Raw genomic sequence first — 20492 nt, 5'->3', positions numbered from 1 at the left:
TAATTGGGGTGGTCTGACTTGTGTGTGGTGTACGGAATAATTGGGGTGGTCTGACTTGTGTGTGGTGTACGGAATAATTGGGGTGGTCTGACTTGTGTGTGGTGTACGGAATAATTGGGGTGGTCTGACTTGTGTGTGGTGTACGGAATAATTGGGGTGGTCTGACTTGTGTGTGGTGTACGGAATAATTGGGGTGGTCTGACTTGTGTGTGGTGTACGGAATAATTGGGGTGGTCTGACTTGTGTGTGGTGTACGGAATAATTGGGGTGGTCTGACTTGTGTGTGGTGTACGGAATAATTGGGGTGGTCTGACTTGTGTGTGGTGTACGGAATAATTGGGGTGGTCTGACTTGTGTGTGGTGTACGGAATAATTGGGGTGGTCTGACTTGTGTGTGGTGTACGGAATAATTGGGGTGGTCTGACTTGTGTGTGGTGTACGGAATAATTGGGGTGGTCTGACTTGTGTGTGGTGTACGGAATAATTGGGGTGGTCTGACTTGTGTGTGGTGTACGGAATAATTGGGGTGGTCTGACTTGTGTGTGGTGTACGGAATAATTGGGGTGGTCTGACTTGTGTGTGGTGTACGGAATAATTGGGGTGGTCTGACTTGTGTGTGGTGTACGGAATAATTGGGGTGGTCTGACTTGTGTGTGGTGTACGGAATAATTGGGGTGGTCTGGCTTGTGTGTGGTGTACGGAATAATTGGGGTGGTCTGGCTTGTGTGTGGTGTACGGAATAATTGGGGTGGTCTGGCTTGTGTGTGGTGTACGGAATAATTGGGGTGGTCTGGCTTGTGTGTGGTGTACGGAATAATTGGGGTGGTCTGGCTTGTGTGTGGTGTACGGAATAATTGGGGTGGTCTGGCTTGTGTGTGGTGTACGGAATAATTGGGGTGGTCTGGCTTGTGTGTGGTGTACGGAATAATTGGGGTGGTCTGGCTTGTGTGTGGTGTACGGAAGAATTGGGGTGGTCTGGCTTGTGTGTGGTGTACGGAAGAATTGGGGTGGTCTGACTTGTGTGTGGTGTACGGAATAATTGGGGTGGTCTGACTTGTGTGTGGTGTACGGAATAATTGGGGTGGTCTGACTTGTGTGTGGTGTACGGAATAATTGGGGTGGTCTGACTTGTGTGTGGTGTACGGAATAATTGGGGTGGTCTGACTTGTGTGTGGTGTACGGAATAATTGGGGTGGTCTGACTTGTGTGTGGTGTACGGAATAATTGGGGTGGTCTGACTTGTGTGTGGTGTACGGAATAATTGGGGTGGTCTGACTTGTGTGTGGTGTACGGAATAATTGGGGTGGTCTGACTTGTGTGTGGTGTACGGAATAATTGGGGTGGTCTGACTTGTGTGTGGTGTACGGAATAATTGGGGTGGTCTGACTTGTGTGTGGTGTACGGAATAATTGGGGTGGTCTGACTTGTGTGTGGTGTACGGAATAATTGGGGTGGTCTGACTTGTGTGTGGTGTACGGAATAATTGGGGTGGTCTGACTTGTGTGTGGTGTACGGAATAATTGGGGTGGTCTGACTTGTGTGTGGTGTACGGAATAATTGGGGTGGTCTGACTTGTGTGTGGTGTACGGAATAATTGGGGTGGTCTGACTTGTGTGTGGTGTACGGAATAATTGGGGTGGTCTGACTTGTGTGTGGTGTACGGAATAATTGGGGTGGTCTGGCTTGTGTGTGGTGTACGGAATAATTGGGGTGGTCTGGCTTGTGTGTGGTGTACGGAATAATTGGGGTGGTCTGGCTTGTGTGTGGTGTACGGAATAATTGGGGTGGTCTGGCTTGTGTGTGGTGTACGGAATAATTGGGGTGGTCTGGCTTGTGTGTGGTGTACGGAATAATTGGGGTGGTCTGGCTTGTGTGTGGTGTACGGAATAATTGGGGTGGTCTGGCTTGTGTGTGGTGTACGGAATAATTGGGGTGGTCTGGCTTGTGTGTGGTGTACGGAATAATTGGGGTGGTCTGACTTGTGTGTGGTGTACGGAATAATTGGGGTGGTCTGACTTGTGTGTGGTGTACGGAATAATTGGGGTGGTCTGACTTGTGTGTGGTGTACGGAATAATTGGGGTGGTCTGACTTGTGTGTGGTGTACGGAATAATTGGGGTGGTCTGACTTGTGTGTGGTGTACGGAATAATTGGGGTGGTCTGACTTGTGTGTGGTGTACGGAATAATTGGGGTGGTCTGACTTGTGTGTGGTGTACGGAATAATTGGGGTGGTCTGACTTGTGTGTGGTGTACGGAATAATTGGGGTGGTCTGACTTGTGTGTGGTGTACGGAATAATTGGGGTGGTCTGACTTGTGTGTGGTGTACGGAATAATTGGGGTGGTCTGACTTGTGTGTGGTGTACGGAATAATTGGGGTGGTCTGACTTGTGTGTGGTGTACGGAATAATTGGGGTGGTCTGACTTGTGTGTGGTGTACGGAATAATTGGGGTGGTCTGACTTGTGTGTGGTGTACGGAATAATTGGGGTGGTCTGACTTGTGTGTGGTGTACGGAATAATTGGGGTGGTCTGACTTGTGTGTGGTGTACGGAATAATTGGGGTGGTCTGACTTGTGTGTGGTGTACGGAATAATTGGGGTGGTCTGACTTGTGTGTGGTGTACGGAATAATTGGGGTGGTCTGACTTGTGTGTGGTGTACGGAATAATTGGGGTGGTCTGACTTGTGTGTGGTGTACGGAATAATTGGGGTGGTCTGACTTGTGTGTGGTGTACGGAATAATTGGGGTGGTCTGACTTGTGTGTGGTGTACGGAATAATTGGGGTGGTCTGACTTGTGTGTGGTGTACGGAATAATTGGGGTGGTCTGACTTGTGTGTGGTGTACGGAATAATTGGGGTGGTCTGACTTGTGTGTGGTGTACGGAATAATTGGGGTGGTCTGACTTGTGTGTGGTGTACGGAATAATTGGGGTGGTCTGACTTGTGTGTGGTGTACGGAATAATTGGGGTGGTCTGACTTGTGTGTGGTGTACGGAATAATTGGGGTGGTCTGACTTGTGTGTGGTGTACGGAATAATTGGGGTGGTCTGACTTGTGTGTGGTGTACGGAATAATTGGGGTGGTCTGACTTGTGTGTGGTGTACGGAATAATTGGGGTGGTCTGACTTGTGTGTGGTGTACGGAATAATTGGGGTGGTCTGACTTGTGTGTGGTGTACGGAATAATTGGGGTGGTCTGACTTGTGTGTGGTGTACGGAATAATTGGGGTGGTCTGACTTGTGTGTGGTGTACGGAATAATTGGGGTGGTCTGACTTGTGTGTGGTGTACGGAATAATTGGGGTGGTCTGACTTGTGTGTGGTGTACGGAATAATTGGGGTGGTCTGACTTGTGTGTGGTGTACGGAATAATTGGGGTGGTCTGACTTGTGTGTGGTGTACGGAATAATTGGGGTGGTCTGACTTGTGTGTGGTGTACGGAATAATTGGGGTGGTCTGACTTGTGTGTGGTGTACGGAATAATTGGGGTGGTCTGACTTGTGTGTGGTGTACGGAATAATTGGGGTGGTCTGACTTGTGTGTGGTGTACGGAATAATTGGGGTGGTCTGACTTGTGTGTGGTGTACGGAATAATTGGGGTGGTCTGACTTGTGTGTGGTGTACGGAATAATTGGGGTGGTCTGACTTGTGTGTGGTGTACGGAATAATTGGGGTGGTCTGACTTGTGTGTGGTGTACGGAATAATTGGGGTGGTCTGACTTGTGTGTGGTGTACGGAATAATTGGGGTGGTCTGGCTTGTGTGTGGTGTACGGAATAATTGGGGTGGTCTGGCTTGTGTGTGGTGTACGGAATAATTGGGGTGGTCTGGCTTGTGTGTGGTGTACGGAATAATTGGGGTGGTCTGGCTTGTGTGTGGTGTACGGAATAATTGGGGTGGTCTGGCTTGTGTGTGGTGTACGGAATAATTGGGGTGGTCTGGCTTGTGTGTGGTGTACGGAATAATTGGGGTGGTCTGGCTTGTGTGTGGTGTACGGAATAATTGGGGTGGTCTGGCTTGTGTGTGGTGTACGGAATAATTGGGGTGGTCTGACTTGTGTGTGGTGTACGGAATAATTGGGGTGGTCTGACTTGTGTGTGGTGTACGGAATAATTGGGGTGGTCTGACTTGTGTGTGGTGTACGGAATAATTGGGGTGGTCTGACTTGTGTGTGGTGTACGGAATAATTGGGGTGGTCTGACTTGTGTGTGGTGTACGGAATAATTGGGGTGGTCTGACTTGTGTGTGGTGTACGGAATAATTGGGGTGGTCTGACTTGTGTGTGGTGTACGGAATAATTGGGGTGGTCTGACTTGTGTGTGGTGTACGGAATAATTGGGGTGGTCTGACTTGTGTGTGGTGTACGGAATAATTGGGGTGGTCTGACTTGTGTGTGGTGTACGGAATAATTGGGGTGGTCTGACTTGTGTGTGGTGTACGGAATAATTGGGGTGGTCTGACTTGTGTGTGGTGTACGGAATAATTGGGGTGGTCTGACTTGTGTGTGGTGTACGGAATAATTGGGGTGGTCTGACTTGTGTGTGGTGTACGGAATAATTGGGGTGGTCTGACTTGTGTGTGGTGTACGGAATAATTGGGGTGGTCTGACTTGTGTGTGGTGTACGGAATAATTGGGGTGGTCTGACTTGTGTGTGGTGTACGGAATAATTGGGGTGGTCTGACTTGTGTGTGGTGTACGGAATAATTGGGGTGGTCTGACTTGTGTGTGGTGTACGGAATAATTGGGGTGGTCTGACTTGTGTGTGGTGTACGGAATAATTGGGGTGGTCTGACTTGTGTGTGGTGTACGGAATAATTGGGGTGGTCTGACTTGTGTGTGGTGTACGGAATAATTGGGGTGGTCTGACTTGTGTGTGGTGTACGGAATAATTGGGGTGGTCTGACTTGTGTGTGGTGTACGGAATAATTGGGGTGGTCTGACTTGTGTGTGGTGTACGGAATAATTGGGGTGGTCTGACTTGTGTGTGGTGTACGGAATAATTGGGGTGGTCTGACTTGTGTGTGGTGTACGGAATAATTGGGGTGGTCTGACTTGTGTGTGGTGTACGGAATAATTGGGGTGGTCTGACTTGTGTGTGGTGTACGGAATAATTGGGGTGGTCTGACTTGTGTGTGGTGTACGGAATAATTGGGGTGGTCTGACTTGTGTGTGGTGTACGGAATAATTGGGGTGGTCTGACTTGTGTGTGGTGTACGGAATAATTGGGGTGGTCTGACTTGTGTGTGGTGTACGGAATAATTGGGGTGGTCTGACTTGTGTGTGGTGTACGGAATAATTGGGGTGGTCTGACTTGTGTGTGGTGTACGGAATAATTGGGGTGGTCTGACTTGTGTGTGGTGTACGGAATAATTGGGGTGGTCTGGCTTGTGTGTGGTGTACGGAATAATTGGGGTGGTCTGACTTGTGTGTGGTGTACGGAATAATTGGGGTGGTCTGGCTTGTGTGTGGTGTACGGAATAATTGGGGTGGTCTGGCTTGTGTGTGGTGTACGGAATAATTGGGGTGGTCTGGCTTGTGTGTGGTGTACGGAATAATTGGGGTGGTCTGACTTGTGTGTGGTGTACGGAATAATTGGGGTGGTCTGACTTGTGTGTGGTGTACGGAATAATTGGGGTGGTCTGACTTGTGTGTGGTGTACGGAATAATTGGGGTGGTCTGACTTGTGTGTGGTGTACGGAATAATTGGGGTGGTCTGACTTGTGTGTGGTGTACGGAATAATTGGGGTGGTCTGACTTGTGTGTGGTGTACGGAATAATTGGGGTGGTCTGACTTGTGTGTGGTGTACGGAATAATTGGGGTGGTCTGACTTGTGTGTGGTGTACGGAATAATTGGGGTGGTCTGACTTGTGTGTGGTGTACGGAATAATTGGGGTGGTCTGACTTGTGTGTGGTGTACGGAATAATTGGGGTGGTCTGACTTGTGTGTGGTGTACGGAATAATTGGGGTGGTCTGACTTGTGTGTGGTGTACGGAATAATTGGGGTGGTCTGACTTGTGTGTGGTGTACGGAATAATTGGGGTGGTCTGACTTGTGTGTGGTGTACGGAATAATTGGGGTGGTCTGACTTGTGTGTGGTGTACGGAATAATTGGGGTGGTCTGACTTGTGTGTGGTGTACGGAATAATTGGGGTGGTCTGACTTGTGTGTGGTGTACGGAATAATTGGGGTGGTCTGACTTGTGTGTGGTGTACGGAATAATTGGGGTGGTCTGACTTGTGTGTGGTGTACGGAATAATTGGGGTGGTCTGACTTGTGTGTGGTGTACGGAATAATTGGGGTGGTCTGACTTGTGTGTGGTGTACGGAATAATTGGGGTGGTCTGACTTGTGTGTGGTGTACGGAATAATTCGGGTGGTCTGACTTGTGTGTGGTGTACGGAATAATTCGGGTGGTCTGACTTGTGTGTGGTGTACGGAATAATTGGGGTGGTCTGACTTGTGTGTGGTGTACGGAATAATTCGGGTGGTCTGACTTGTGTGTGGTGTACGGAATAATTGGGGTGGTCTGACTTGTGTGTGGTGTACGGAATAATTGGGGTGGTCTGACTTGTGTGTGGTGTACGGAATAATTGGGGTGGTCTGACTTGTGTGTGGTGTACGGAATAATTGGGGTGGTCTGACTTGTGTGTGGTGTACGGAATAATTGGGGTGGTCTGACTTGTGTGTGGTGTACGGAATAATTGGGGTGGTCTGACTTGTGTGTGGTGTACGGAATAATTGGGGTGGTCTGACTTGTGTGTGGTGTACGGAATAATTGGGGTGGTCTGACTTGTGTGTGGTGTACGGAATAATTGGGGTGGTCTGACTTGTGTGTGTTCACAAGCGTGTACACACTGGGGATCAGTACCCCCGCCACACTGCCCCCTCTCTCCCGAGCTTTCACTCGCCTCCAGCACACACACACACACTTACACACACACTTACACACTCACACACACACCGCAGACTTTGGACTGATCGTAAATTTATGTAGGCTAATTAACTTAGGCTAATTAAGCTTTTTATGAAACACTTTAATAAGCTAGTATAGGCCTACTATTTATTTATTTTATCTCAGACGATTATAGCCTACTGGACTGATAGAGAGCTACTCTCTCAAGTTATCTTGTTGGGGCTAGTGACTCTTTGAACTTACCCAAGTTATATATTTTTCTTGTGCCTCATGACTCCTGCATGCTTTGTTGACTATGAACTTGCTTGTTTACCCAACCGTGGGACAGACTATGTTTGTTCCCACACTCGCGTGTCACGATCGTAATAATGAGTGGACCAAAGCGCAGCGTGATCTGGGTTCCACATCTTTTATTTCTATGTGAAACTCACAGCAAAACAATAAATCTCAAAGCGAAACGTGAAGCTAACAATAGTGCTAATAGGCAACTATCCATAGTCAAGATCCCACAAAGCACAAAGGGGAAATGGCTGCCTAAATATGATCCCCAATCAGAGACAACGACAAACAGCTGCCTCTGATTGGGAACCATACCTGGCCAACATAGAAACACAATCCCCTAGATGACCCACCCTAGTCACACCCCGACCTAACCAACATAGAGAATAAAAGATCTCTATGGTCAGGGCGTGACATCGGGACTCTGACTCTCTATTGGTTACACACACTCTTGGCCTCCTATCTTATTCTAACCACCTCTCACCTGCTTTGTATTCATGTTACCTGATGAAATTGCTGTACAATATGATTTTTTTGCCATCTGATGCACATTCAAATATCATTAAAAAATCAATACTGCAGAGCTCTCCCTGTCCTCTGCCGTGCCCTGATTGTATTACTGCTGATGATATCTGGAAATGTGCATGTACACCCTGGCTCATCTACTGTTGCCAGCCCCAATTCTGACTTGTGGTCTGATATCTGTTTCACGGATTTCTGCTCTCGTAAACGGCTGGGTTTTCTGCACGTTAACACTAGAAGCTTATTACCTAAAATGGATCAATTGAAAATCCAAACCAGATGTGTTGGTCATTACTGAGACGTGGTTAAGTAAGAGTGTTTTGAACACGGATGTTAACCTTTTTGGTTATAACCTTTTTCAGCAAGACAGATCTTCCAAAGGTGGTGGTGGCAATCATTACCCAGGGACACCTTCAGTGCTCGGTTGTCTCCACCAAGTCTTTCCCCAAACACTTTGATTTGCTGGTTTTAAACATTCAACTTTCAAATGGCTCTGTGTTGACTGTTGCTGGGTGTTATTGTCCACAATCAGCACCGGCCTGTACCCTACCTGCCCTAAGCTCTCTCCTGGCCCCTTACACTAAGTCTGAATTTGTCCTGCTAGGTGACTTAAACTGGGACATGCTTAAACCACCTGACCAAGTCCTAAAGCGATGGGATTCTCTAAATTTTCTCTGATTATTACCAATCCCACAAGGTATGACTCCAACACCCAAATAATCCTGATAGGTATCAGTCTGGTGTTTTCTATAATGACCTTAGTGATCACTGTTTTACAGCCTGTGTTCGTAATGGCTGCTCAGTGAAACAACCTGTCCTGATTTGTCATAGACACTTGCTAAAAAACTTTAATGAGCAAGCCTTCCTTCATGACCTGGCCTCTGTAAATTGGTATAGAATCACCTCAAGAATTCCATTTTGCGAAAGGCCCGGCACATGCATACTCAGGCTGACTGGCTCTCGTTCAGGCAAATGAGAAATAAGTGCACTCAGGCTATCGGGAAGGCCAAAGTTAGTTACTTTAAGGAGCAGTTCTCTCTCTTTGGGTCTAACCCCAAGAAGTTCTGGAAAACGGTTAAAGACCTGGAGAATAAACCTTCCTCTTAACAGCTGCCCATCTCCCTTAATGTTGATGATGTGGTTGTTACTGACAAGGAGCACATGGCTGAGCTCTTTAATCACCACTTCATTAAGTCAGGATTCCTATTTGACCCAGCCATGCCTCATTGCTGTCCAACATTTCCTCATCTCCCACCCCTTCTAATGCAACTCGCCCCAATGCTCCTCCCCCTTTCCCCCTGCCCTGCTACAAAGTTTCTCCCTGCAGGCAGTCACTGAGTCCGAGGTGCTAAAGGAGCTCCTTAAACTTGACCCCAAAAAAACATCTGGGTCAGATGGTTTAGACCCTTTCCTCTTTAAGGTTGCAGCCCCTATCATCGCCAAGCCAGTCTAAACCTTTTTAACCTGTCTCTTCTCTCTGGGGAGGTTCCCATTGCTTGGAAGGCAGACACAGTTCGTGCTTTATTTAAAGGGGGAGATCAAGCTGATCCGAACTGTTATAGGCCTATTTCTATGTTGCCCTGTTTATCAAAAGTGTTGGAAAAACTTGTCAATAATCAACTGACTGGCTTTCTTGATGTCTATAGTATTCTCTCTGGAATGCAATCTGGTTTCTGCTAAGGTTATGGATCTGTCACTGCAAACTTAAAGGTCCTAAATTATGTCACCATTGCCATTGATTCTACGAAATGTTGTGCTGCTATTTTGATTTACTTGGCCAAAGCTTTTGATACGGTAGACCATTCCTTCGTTGTGGGCCATTCAAAGACTCAATCATGGACACTCTTTCTGACAATTGTGACTGCTTCGCATGATGTATTGTTGTCTCGACCTTCTTGCCCTTTGTGCTGTTGTCTGTGCCCGAATAATGTTTGTACCATGTTTTGTGCTGCTACCATGTTGTGCTACTGCTATGTTGTGTTGCTACCATGTTGTTGTCATGTGGTGTTGCTACTGTGCTGTGTTGTCATGTTTTGCTGTTTCTGGTCTCTTTAATATAGGCTGGGTACCAGTCTGTTTCTGGTCACTTTAATATAGCCTCGGTACCAGTCTGTTTCTAGTCTCTTTAATATAGCCTGGGTACCAGTCTGTTTCTGGTCTCTTTAATATAGCCTGGGTACCAGTCTGTTTCTGGTCTCTTTAATATAGTCTAGGTACCAGTCTGTTTCTGGTCACTTTAATATAGCCTGGGTACCAGTCTGTTTCTAGTCTCTTTAATATAGCCTCGGTACCAGTCTGTTTCTGGTCTCTTTAATATAGCCTGGGTACCAGTCTGTTTCTAATCTCTTTAATATAGCCTGGGTACCAGTCTGTTTCTAGTCTTTTTAATATAGCCTCGGTACCAGTCTGTTTCTAGTCTCTTTAATATAGCCCGGGTACCAGTCTGTTTTCTAGTCTCTTTAATATAGTCTGGGTACCAGTCTGTTTCTAGTCTCTTTAATATAGCCTGGGTACCAGTCTATTTCTGGTCTCTTTAATATAGTCTAGGTACCAGTCTGTTTCTGGTCACTTTAATATAGCCTGGGTACCAGTCTGTTTCTGGTCTCTTTAATATAGCCTGGGTACCAGTCTGTTTCTAGTCTCTTTAATATAGCCTCGGTACCAGTCTGTTTCTGGTCTCTTTAATATAGCCTGGGTACCAGTCTGTTTCTAATCTCTTTAATATAGCCTGGGTACCAGTCTGTTTCTAGTCTTTTTAATATAGCCTCGGTACCAGTCTGTTTCTAGTCTCTTTAATATAGTCTGGGTACCAGTCTGTTTCTAGTCTCTTTAATATAGCCTGGGTACCAGTCTGTTTCTGGTCTCTTTAATATAGCCTGGGTACCAGTCTGTTTCTAATCTCTTTAATATAGCCTGGGTAGCAGTCTGTTTCTAGTCTCTTTAATATAGCCTCGGTACCAGTCTGTTTCTGGTATCTTTAATATAGCCTGGGTACCAGTCTGTTTCTGGTCTCTTTAATATAGCCTGGGTACCTGTCTGTTTCTAGTCTCTTTAATATAGCCTGGGAACCTGTCTGTTTCTAGTCTCTTTAATATAGCCTGGGTACCAGTCTGTTTCTGGTCTCTTTAATATAGTCTGGGTACCAGTCTGTTTCTGGTCACTTTAATATAGCCTGGGTACCAGTCTGTTTCTGGTCTCTTTAATATAGCCTGGGTACCAGTCTGTTTCTAGCCTCTTTAATATAGCCTGGGTACCAGTCTGTTTCTAATCTCTTTAATATAGCCTGGGTACCAATCTGTTTCTAGTCTTTTTAATATAGCTTCGGTACCAGTCTGTTTCTAGTCTCTTTAATATAGCCTGGGTACCAGTCTGTTTCTAGTCTCTTTAATATAGTCTGGGTACCAGTCTGTTTCTAGTCTCTTTAATATAGCCTGGGTACCAGTCTGTTTCTGGTCTCTTTAATATAGCCTGGGTACCAGTCTGTTTCTAGTCTCTTTAATATAGCCTGGGTACCAGTCTGTTTCTAGTCTCTTTAATATAGCCTGGGTACCAGTCTGTTTCTGGTCTCTTTAATATTGCCTGGGTACCAGTCTGTTTCTGGTCTCATTAATATAGCCTCAGTACCAGTCTGTTTCTGGTCTCTTTAATATAGGCTGGGTACCAGTCTGTTTCTGGTCACTTTAATATAGCCTGGGTACCAGTCTGTTTCTGGTCTCTTTAACATAGCTTGAGTAACAGTCTGTTTCTAGTCTCTTTAATATAGCCTGGGTACCAGTCTGTTTCTGGTCACTTTAATATAGCCTGGGTAAAAGTCTGTTTCTGGTCTCTTTAATATAGCCTGGGTACCAGTCTGTTTCTAGTCTCTTTAATATAGCCTCGGTACCAGTCTGTTTCTGGTCTCTTTAATATAGCCTGGGTACCAGTCTGTTTCTAATCTCTTTAATATAGCCTGGGTAGCAGTCTGTTTCTAGTCTCTTTAATATAGCCTCGGTACCAGTCTGTTTCTGGTCTCTTTAATATAGCCCGGGTACCAGTCTGTTTCTGGTCTCTTTAATATAGCCTGGGTACCTGTCTGTTTCTAGTCTCTTTAATATAGCCTGGGTACCTGTCTGTTTCTAGTCTCTTTAATATAGCCTGGGAACCTGTCTGTTTCTAGTCTCTTTAATATAGCCTGGGTACCAGTCTGTTAATGGTCTCTTTAATATAGCCTGGGTACCAGTCTGTTTCTAGTCTCTTTAATATAGCCTGGGTACCAGTCTGTTTCTGGTCTCTTTAATATAGCCTGGGTACCAGTCTGTTTCTAGTCTCTTTAATATAGCCCGGGTACCTGTCTGTTTCTAGTCTCTTTAATATAGCCTGGGTGTCACGTTCCTGACCTGTTTTCCTTGTTTTTGTATGTGTTTAGTTGGTCAGGGCGTGAGTTGGGGTGGGCATTCTATGTTATGTGTTTCTATGTTGGGTTAAATGTGTTGCCTGATATGGTTCTCAATTAGAGGCAGGTGTTTGACGTTTCCTCTGTTTGAGAACCATATTAAGGTAGGCTGTTCTCACTGTTTGTTTGTGGGTGATTGTTCCTGTGTCTGTGTCTACCACACGGGACTGTTTCGTTTGTTCGTTCGTTTGGGTAGTCTGTTCCTGTTTCATGCGTTCTTCGTGTTTATGTAAGTTCTTATGTTCAGGTCAGTCTACGTCGTTTGTTATTTTGTAATCAATTCAAGTGTTCTTCGTGTTTCGTCTTTATTTAAATAAATCAGTATGTCATCATACAACGCTGCGTTTTGGTCCGACCCTTACTCCTTCTCCTCATCCGAGGAGGAGGAATTAGACAGCCGTGACACTGGGTACCTGTCTGTTTCTAGTCTCTTTAATATAGCCTGGGTATCAGTCTGTTTCAGATCTCTTTAATATAGCCTGGATGCCGGTCTGTTTCTGTTCCTTATGGAATTGTCATGCCAAACATTTGATATATGACTATGGGCACGACAATGACAATGGAGTAGGCAAAAGCACAAACAGATCTGGGACCAGGCTAGTGAGATCAGATCTGGGACCAGGCTATGTCACTCCTGGGTCTATTGTCTTTGATTCTCTAGCCATTGTAGTAACTCTCGGTTACTGTAGCGTTACAGTGGACGTGTAGCCTCTGTGACTGGTACAGTAGTAGCCTCTGTAACTGGTACAGTAGTAGCCTCTGTAACTGCTACAGTAGTAGCCTCTGTAACTGGTACAGTAGTAGCCTCTGTGACTGGTACAGTAGTAACCTCTGTAACGGGTACAGTAGTAGCCTCTGTGACTGGTACAGTAGTAGCCTCTGTAACTGGTACAGTAGTAGCCTCTGTGACTGGTACAGTAGTAGCCTCTGTAACGGGTACAGTAGTAACCTCTGTGACTGGTACAGTAGTAGCCTCTGTGACTGGTACAGTAGTAGCCTCTGTAACGGGTACAGTAGTAGCCTCTGTGACTGGTACAGTAGTGTTACAGTGGATGTGTAGCCTCTGTGACTGGTACAGTAGTAGCCTCTGTGACTGGTACAGTAGTGTTACAGTGGATGTGTAGCCTCTGTGACTGGTACAGTAGTAGCCTCTGTGACTGGTACAGTAGTAGCCTCTGTAACGGGTACAGTAGTAGCCTCTGTGACGGGTACAGTAGTAGCCTCTGTAACGGGTACAGTAGTAGCCTCTGTAACGGGTACAGTAGTAGCCTCTGTAACGGGTACAGTAGTGCTGAGGTCGGTCATTCACTACTACTGTAACCACTGAGTTGAAAACAGCATCCTTAAAGAGCAGTAAAACTGAATGGAGATCACATCCCCGCCGGGGTGCCGTGGAACCTTAGCCAATCAGGAGGGGTTTTAATGAAACAGGAAATGATTTAACTTATAGAGAGGCAGTAGTCAAGATGAATATAAAAGGGCAGTCGACAACAACGTGTGTGCCTGAGTGTGTGTGTAAGTGTGTGTGTGTGACGTGTTCAGCATTAAATGGGGTTTGGGCAGAGAAAGTAGGTCATAGAAGATGAAGTCTTTACTTGGCAGTCCATGCTTTGACAGGTTGTCATGCAGTATTTTGGAATGAATGTAGTATTTTGGAATGACTGTAGTGTCGTGTCTTTGACTATGCCAGATTAATTGCTATGACATGCTATTCTATAAAATAATTTATCCGTAATTAATATTACCTGATTGAACTAATCATGTAAATATGAATTAACTAGAGAGGGACACCACGAAATAATATTTATAGAGCTGTTATCTTTCGAATAAACTCTTAAAGATTTAGTAATATTTTACTAAATAGCAGTCACATTAATCGTCATTTTATTCAATCTCATCTGAAAGTTGTAAGTCCTTGATTATCTGCAAGAATCCTGGCTAACAAGTTGAATCAGCAATACAAAATTGGGTTTAATTATTTATTTACTAAATACCTAACTAATCACACAGAAACACACATACACAATTAAATCATAACTTGATCACAAATTACGTCATACAGAAAAACGTCCCTAGCGGGCAGAATCGATATGACAGCTTGTTACACAAAGGAAAGTGGGGGAGTCCTAGTGAAAGAGCGGGAGACTTGACATAGGCGAGCTGTGCTATCGTAAATACAGTATCTTATGCATTCTAAATTACCGCCCATTTGAAGAGGAAAATGCAATCAATATTTACTCTGAGCTGCGCTTCAGTAGGTTGGTGGTAGATGGCCCGTGTCATCACCCGAGTCCTCTGTCCTTTGAAGAATGTCTCTGGTAGTCACGGGAACGTTGTGTGTATTAGACGGGATACTTGGACTGTCCTTCCGAACCTGCGTTTAGCTGTTGCTAACTCCAAGGCTAGGAGATATCACTTCTGTAGTGAATACGAGTTCAAAGTTCATACCATTCACAATCAAAGTCCATGCTGATGTTGGCTTCATCTATAGTGATTATCTGAACCATTCTGACACTGGATCGTCATCCTAGCATACCCGGAACAGGAAGTTATCTTCTGGGAAAATGGCTTTTATAGTGGAGGGAGAGGGGTGTGTCGGAAAGGTTTATAACCCATTCCTCTTCACAGGGGCGGACCACTGTGAGCAGAGAAACTTATGAAAGCACAGATCTCTCATTTGGAAGCTAAAATTACATTTAATCTCTTCACAAATAATGTCATATTCAAACATTTGAATTAAGCAACAATTCCATGTGAATCCGATATCTCTGACATTTAGACTTTCCACAGTAGAGTTTATGTCATTCAAGCCTTGATGAGAATGTGTCAGAGGGCAACCGAACTGACATAATATACCTTAAGTACCACAGCATATGTTCAGTTGGTCGAATCACCAGAATATAGTTCATTTCCCCCAACTTCTGATGTTACCAGAACCTCTATGTTAACCCATGGGTTTCCTTATGTCACATCAGTTATAGTAGGGAGAGAGAAAAAGGGGGAAAGAGGTATTTATGACTGTCATAAACCTACCCCCAACCCAACGTCATGACAGTAGTATTTTGGAATGAATGCAGTATTTTGCAATGACTGCAATATTTGCAGTTTTGTTATTTAATAAATAGGCTGTTTGTGTTTGTGTGGCTCTCCAGTGAATCAGGCTTGACGTGACTTGAATCTGTCTCGACGGCGCTTGAATCTGTCTTGACAGGGCTTGAATCTGTCTCGACGGCGCTTGAATCTGTCTCGACAGGGCTTGGCTCTGTCCCGACGGCGCTTGAATCTGTCTCGACAGGGCTTGGCTCTGTCCCGACGGGGCTTGAATCTGTCTCGACGGGGCTTGAATCTGTCTCGACGGGGCTTGAATCTGTCTCGACGGGGCTTGAATCTGTCTCGACGGGGCTTGAATCTGTCTCGACGGGGCTTGAATCTGTCCCGACGGGGCTTGAATCTGTCCCGACGGGGCTTGAATCTGTCCCGACGGGGCTTGAATCTGTCCCGACGGGGCTTGAATCTGTCTCGACGGGGCTTGAATCTGTCCCGACGGGGCTTGAATCTGTCTCGACGGCGCTTGAATCTGTCCCGACGGGGCTTGAATCTGTCCCGACGGGGCTTGAATCTGTCTCGACGCCGCTTGAATCTGTCCCGACGGTGCTTGAATCTGTCCCGACGGGGCTAGTCTCTGTCTCGACTGGGTTTGAATCTCTCTTGACAGGCTTGAATCTGTCTCAACGGGGCTTGGTGCTCAAAGAAAGAAACAGGGACAACCATGAATAGAAAATCTACGATTCTGAAAACAACGACAAGCAAAAAAAGAAACGTATTAATCCGCCAAATAAAACAAACTAAAAGAGAATCTCTGACTTTCCTTATTTAACAGGGAGACCATGCTCCATTAGGTATCTCTCTGGGCTCAGACACCCCATCTGTGTTCCAACAGTGACCCCTCAGTCACCCTCTTGACCTCTTGATGACACTGTCCCCCATCAGAACACATATTATACAATTACTCTATTACACATTGGACCAGTGTAATAATGACTCACCATAAATAGTCTTGATACGTAGGTGAGACAGTCTAATATAGCACGCAAAGCCCGCAGCAGGCATGTCCATTCAGAACCCTGTTCCGTAGAACCACACATCTCTGATGGATACGTACAGTAGGTAATAAACTGTCTTTGTTTTCACCTTGTTATGAAAATGCTGACAGTGCATTGTAGACAAACACAGTATTTAAAAGTTGCATGGTGCCCGTTTAACCTGTCTAGGATCAGCGTGGCGCTAGCGGCACACCCCCCCCCCCCCCACTGAAAAACCAGTGCCGCGAAATTCAAAAAAAATATTTTTTTAAAATATTTAACTTTCACACATTAAAGTCCAATACAGCTAATGAAAGACACAGATCTTATGAATCCAGTCAACATTTCCGATTTTTAAAATGTTTTACAGGGAAGACACAATATGTAAAGATGTACATCTATTACCTAAAAACACATTAGCATATTCCACCATCTTTTATTTGTCCACCAACACCAGTAGCCATCACCAATTCGGCTAAACTAAGATATTTATAGCCCCTAACCAACAAAAAAACTCATTAGATGACAGTCTGATAACATATTTATGGTATGGGATAGGTTTTGTTAGAAAAAAGTGCATATTTCAGGTATATGGCATAGTTTACAATTGCACCCACCATCACAAATGGACTAGAATAATTACAATGAGCAACGTGTTTACCTAACTACTAATCATCAAACATTTCGTAAAAATACACAGCATACACGAATCGAAAGACACAGATCCTGTGAATACAGACAATATTTCAGATTTTCTAAGTGTCTTACAGCGAAAACACAATAAATCGTTATATTAGCTTAGCACATAGCAATTAGCAGCCCAGCATTGATTCTAGCCAAAGTGAGCGATAAAAGTCAACATCGCCAAAAGATATTAATTTTTTCACTAACCTTCTCAGAATTCTTCCGATGACACTCCTGTAACATCACATTACAACATGCATATACAGTTTGATCGAAAATGTTTATATTTAGCCACCAAAATCATGGTTAGACAATGTGAAATGTAACTCGGCTGGTCAGAATTTGTCCTTGCGCCACTTAGACAGTGATCTACTCTTATACATAAATACTCATAAACGTGACTAAAAAATATAGGGTGGACAGGGATTGATAGACAATTTAATTCTTAATACAATTGCGTTATTACATTTTTTAATTTATCCTTACTTTTCAATACAGTTTGCGCCAAGCGAAGCTACGTCAAAAAACATGGCGTCCTAAGCCACTAAAATGTTTCGACAGAAACACGATTTATCATAATAAAAATGTCCTACCTTGAGCTGTTCTTCCATCAGTATCTTGGGCAAAGGATCCTTTCTTGGGAGAAATCGTCTTTTGGTGGAAAGCTGTCCTCTTGCCATGTGGAAATGTCAACTACGTTCGGGATGAACTGAAAAGCGTGTCCAACTTTTCACATCGTTGCAAAAATAAATGTCACAAAATCGCACTAAACGGATATAAATTGCTATAAAACGCTTTAAATTAACTACTTTGTGATGTTTGTAACTCCTATAACGAGTGAAAAGATGACCGGAGAAATATAACAGGCTAAACTAATGCTTGGAACAGGAGAGGGTCGGTGTCTTCCACGCGCGTTACGCAGCAAGAAAAGACTTGCTAGCTAAAGGTTTTTTTCATTTGTAGGGCCTGTGAACGAGCAATCGAGCCCGTTGGAATCGTCATCACGTAAAGGCATCCAGGGGAAGACGTAAGAAGTGTCCGTATAGTCATAGCAACGACAGTGCCCGTTTAAATGACTTCAGAAAAGTGGCCAACGTTTCTCAAATCTGACTCCATGTCAGGGAAATTGCTGTAGAATGGGCTCTGTTCCACTTAGAGACAAAATTTCAACTCCTATAGAAACTATAGACTGTTTTCTATCCAATAATAATAATAATATGCATATTGTACGATCAAGGATTTTGTGGGAAGCCGTTTAAAAAATTAGCCACATTAGCATAAATAGTCTAAACAGCGCCCCCATCCCCAACAGGTTAAAACGGTGAAATTCTTTCCCGACTCTCAACGATGTTGGAGAGAGAGAGAACTCCCAGCTTGTTTTCCTCTCCCAAGGGGAAAAGGGAGCAGCAGTTAGGACTTGATCATCTTCCTAAGTGTTAAACCATTGGAATGCTTTTGAAGTGAAAGGTAATAGGTGTGAGAGTGTGTGTGGTTGTCCACCACTCTCTCTCCCTCCTCCCCCTGTCTAATCTGACATATAGTTGAATGCTGTCCATCTCCATTCTACGTTGATTCAACACCATCACATTGATTTTGTTGGTTGAAATGACGTGGAGACAACGTTGATTCAACCTGTTTTTTTTGCCTAGTGGGACTGGACTGGAGGACTTTTGGCTTACCGTTCTCTTTGACAGGAGGATTTCAACACAGCCGAGCTTTCCAATGAAGCACAGCATCTTCAGCCAGATCTCAGATTAGATAGAACTCTGTCTTGTCTGTGGTAATTCTATTTTTAAGACACTAGGCTCCTGCGTGGCACAAACAGGGTGTGTGTGTGTGTGTGTGTGTGTGTGTGTGTGTGTGTGTGTGTGTGTGTGTGTGTGTGTGTGTGTGTGTGTGTGTGTGTGTGTGTGTGTGTGTGTGTGTGTGTGTGTGTGTGTGTGTGTGTGTGTGTGTGTGTGTGTGTGTGAATGAGTAGAGTCTCTCTGTGACTCAGTATATCTCAGCGTGAACAGGCAGCCTGTAATCTACGCCTGCTGTACTCATCGCTACACGGACAAAGGTCCACTTTGTTTGGTTCTGGACCAGGCTGGCTCTGGTAGAGTGGACCAGCGTACCAGTGTTGCCTGGAGACACATACCAACAGAATCCAAACACACACACTAAAGTAAAGCACACACTCACAGGAACCCAGACCAGATAAACACAAGAGAAAGACAATGTGGGCAGAGAGTAACTAATCGGACCAGACATTGAGCCAGTGTGTATCTGTGTGTTAGTTTGTGTACAAGTGTGTGTGTGTGTGTGTGTGTGTGTGTGTGTGTGTGTGTGTGTGTGTGTGTGTGTGTGTGTGTGTGTGTGTGTGTGTGTGTGTGTGTGTGTGTGTGTGTGTGTGTGTGTGTGTGTGTGTGTGTGTGTGTGTGTAGACCCCAGGCAGCGTTCTGTCCTGTTCTGATGCCAGTATACCAGGATGTGATATTCTTCCCACATGCACAAGCACACATTCCTGTTATAGGACTGAGACAACATACATTAGTCAATGTGAAAACATGCAGGAGATAAAACATGTCAACTAGACATTATTACCAAACAGTCACTGTCGTCTCTGTGCAGGAGATAAACATGTCAACTAACCATTATTACCAAACAGTCACTGTCTTCTCTGTGCAGGAGATAAACATGTCAACTAGACATTATTACCAAACAGTCACTGTCTTCTCTGTGCAGGAGATAAACATGTCAACTAACCATTATTACCAAACAGTCACTGTCTTCTCTGTGCAGGAGATAAACATGTCAACTAGACATTATTACCAAACAGTCACTGTCTTCTCTGTGCAGGAGATAAACATGTCAACTAGACATTATTACCAAACAGTCACTGTCCTCTCTGTGCAGGAGATAAACATGTCAACTAGACATTATTACCAAACAGTCACTGTCCTCTCTGTGCAGGAGATAAACATGTCAACTAGACATTATTACCAAACAGTCACTGTCCTCTCTGTGCCCCTTTTGGCTTCAGTAACGGGGGGAGGCTCATGGTGGCATGGTTCCATGTGGGGTGGTGAAGGGGCACTTAGGGTAAATCGAATCAGTGTGTGTGTGCATGCGCGCGCTTATTTGTTTGACCAACACAGAGAGTGACAGCGATAGAAGGAGACTGTTTTTATCGGTGTATTGTATTTCGTTAGCCTGTGGTTAATTTGTAACATGAGCTAAGCATCGGTGTATTGTATTTCGTTAGCCTGTGGTTAATTTGTAACATGAGCTAAGCATCGGTGTATTGTATTTCGTTAGCCTGTGGTTAATTTGTAACATGAGCTAAGCATCGGTGTATTGTATTTCGTTAGCCTGTGGTTAATTTGTAACATGAGCTAAGCATCGGTGTATTGTATTTCGTTAGCCTGTGGTTAATTTGTAACATGAGCTAAGCATCGGTGTATTGTATTTCGTTAGCCTGTGGTTAATTTGTAACATGAGTTAAGCATTGGTGTATTGTATTTCGCGGCAGGTTGACACATGATATGTTTATCGTCAGGTGTTAAACACATAAGGAAGGGGAGTATACAGAATATTGG

General features: G+C 44.7%; 1 protein-coding gene across 2 annotated transcripts in view; it reads left to right on the top strand.

Annotated features, from left to right (window-relative positions):
- LOC129822446 (ventricular zone-expressed PH domain-containing protein-like) overlaps window positions 1–20492 on the top strand; it is a 182505-nt gene that overhangs the window by 143328 nt on the left and 18685 nt on the right. The window lies entirely within an intron of this gene.

The sequence above is a fragment of the Salvelinus fontinalis genome, chromosome 24 (genome assembly GCF_029448725.1).
Source record: "Salvelinus fontinalis isolate EN_2023a chromosome 24, ASM2944872v1, whole genome shotgun sequence".
NCBI classification, from domain to species: Eukaryota; Metazoa; Chordata; class Actinopteri; order Salmoniformes; family Salmonidae; genus Salvelinus; species Salvelinus fontinalis.
Note: the sequence above shows the minus strand (reverse complement) of the source record. Positions and strands in the feature narration are given on the sequence as shown.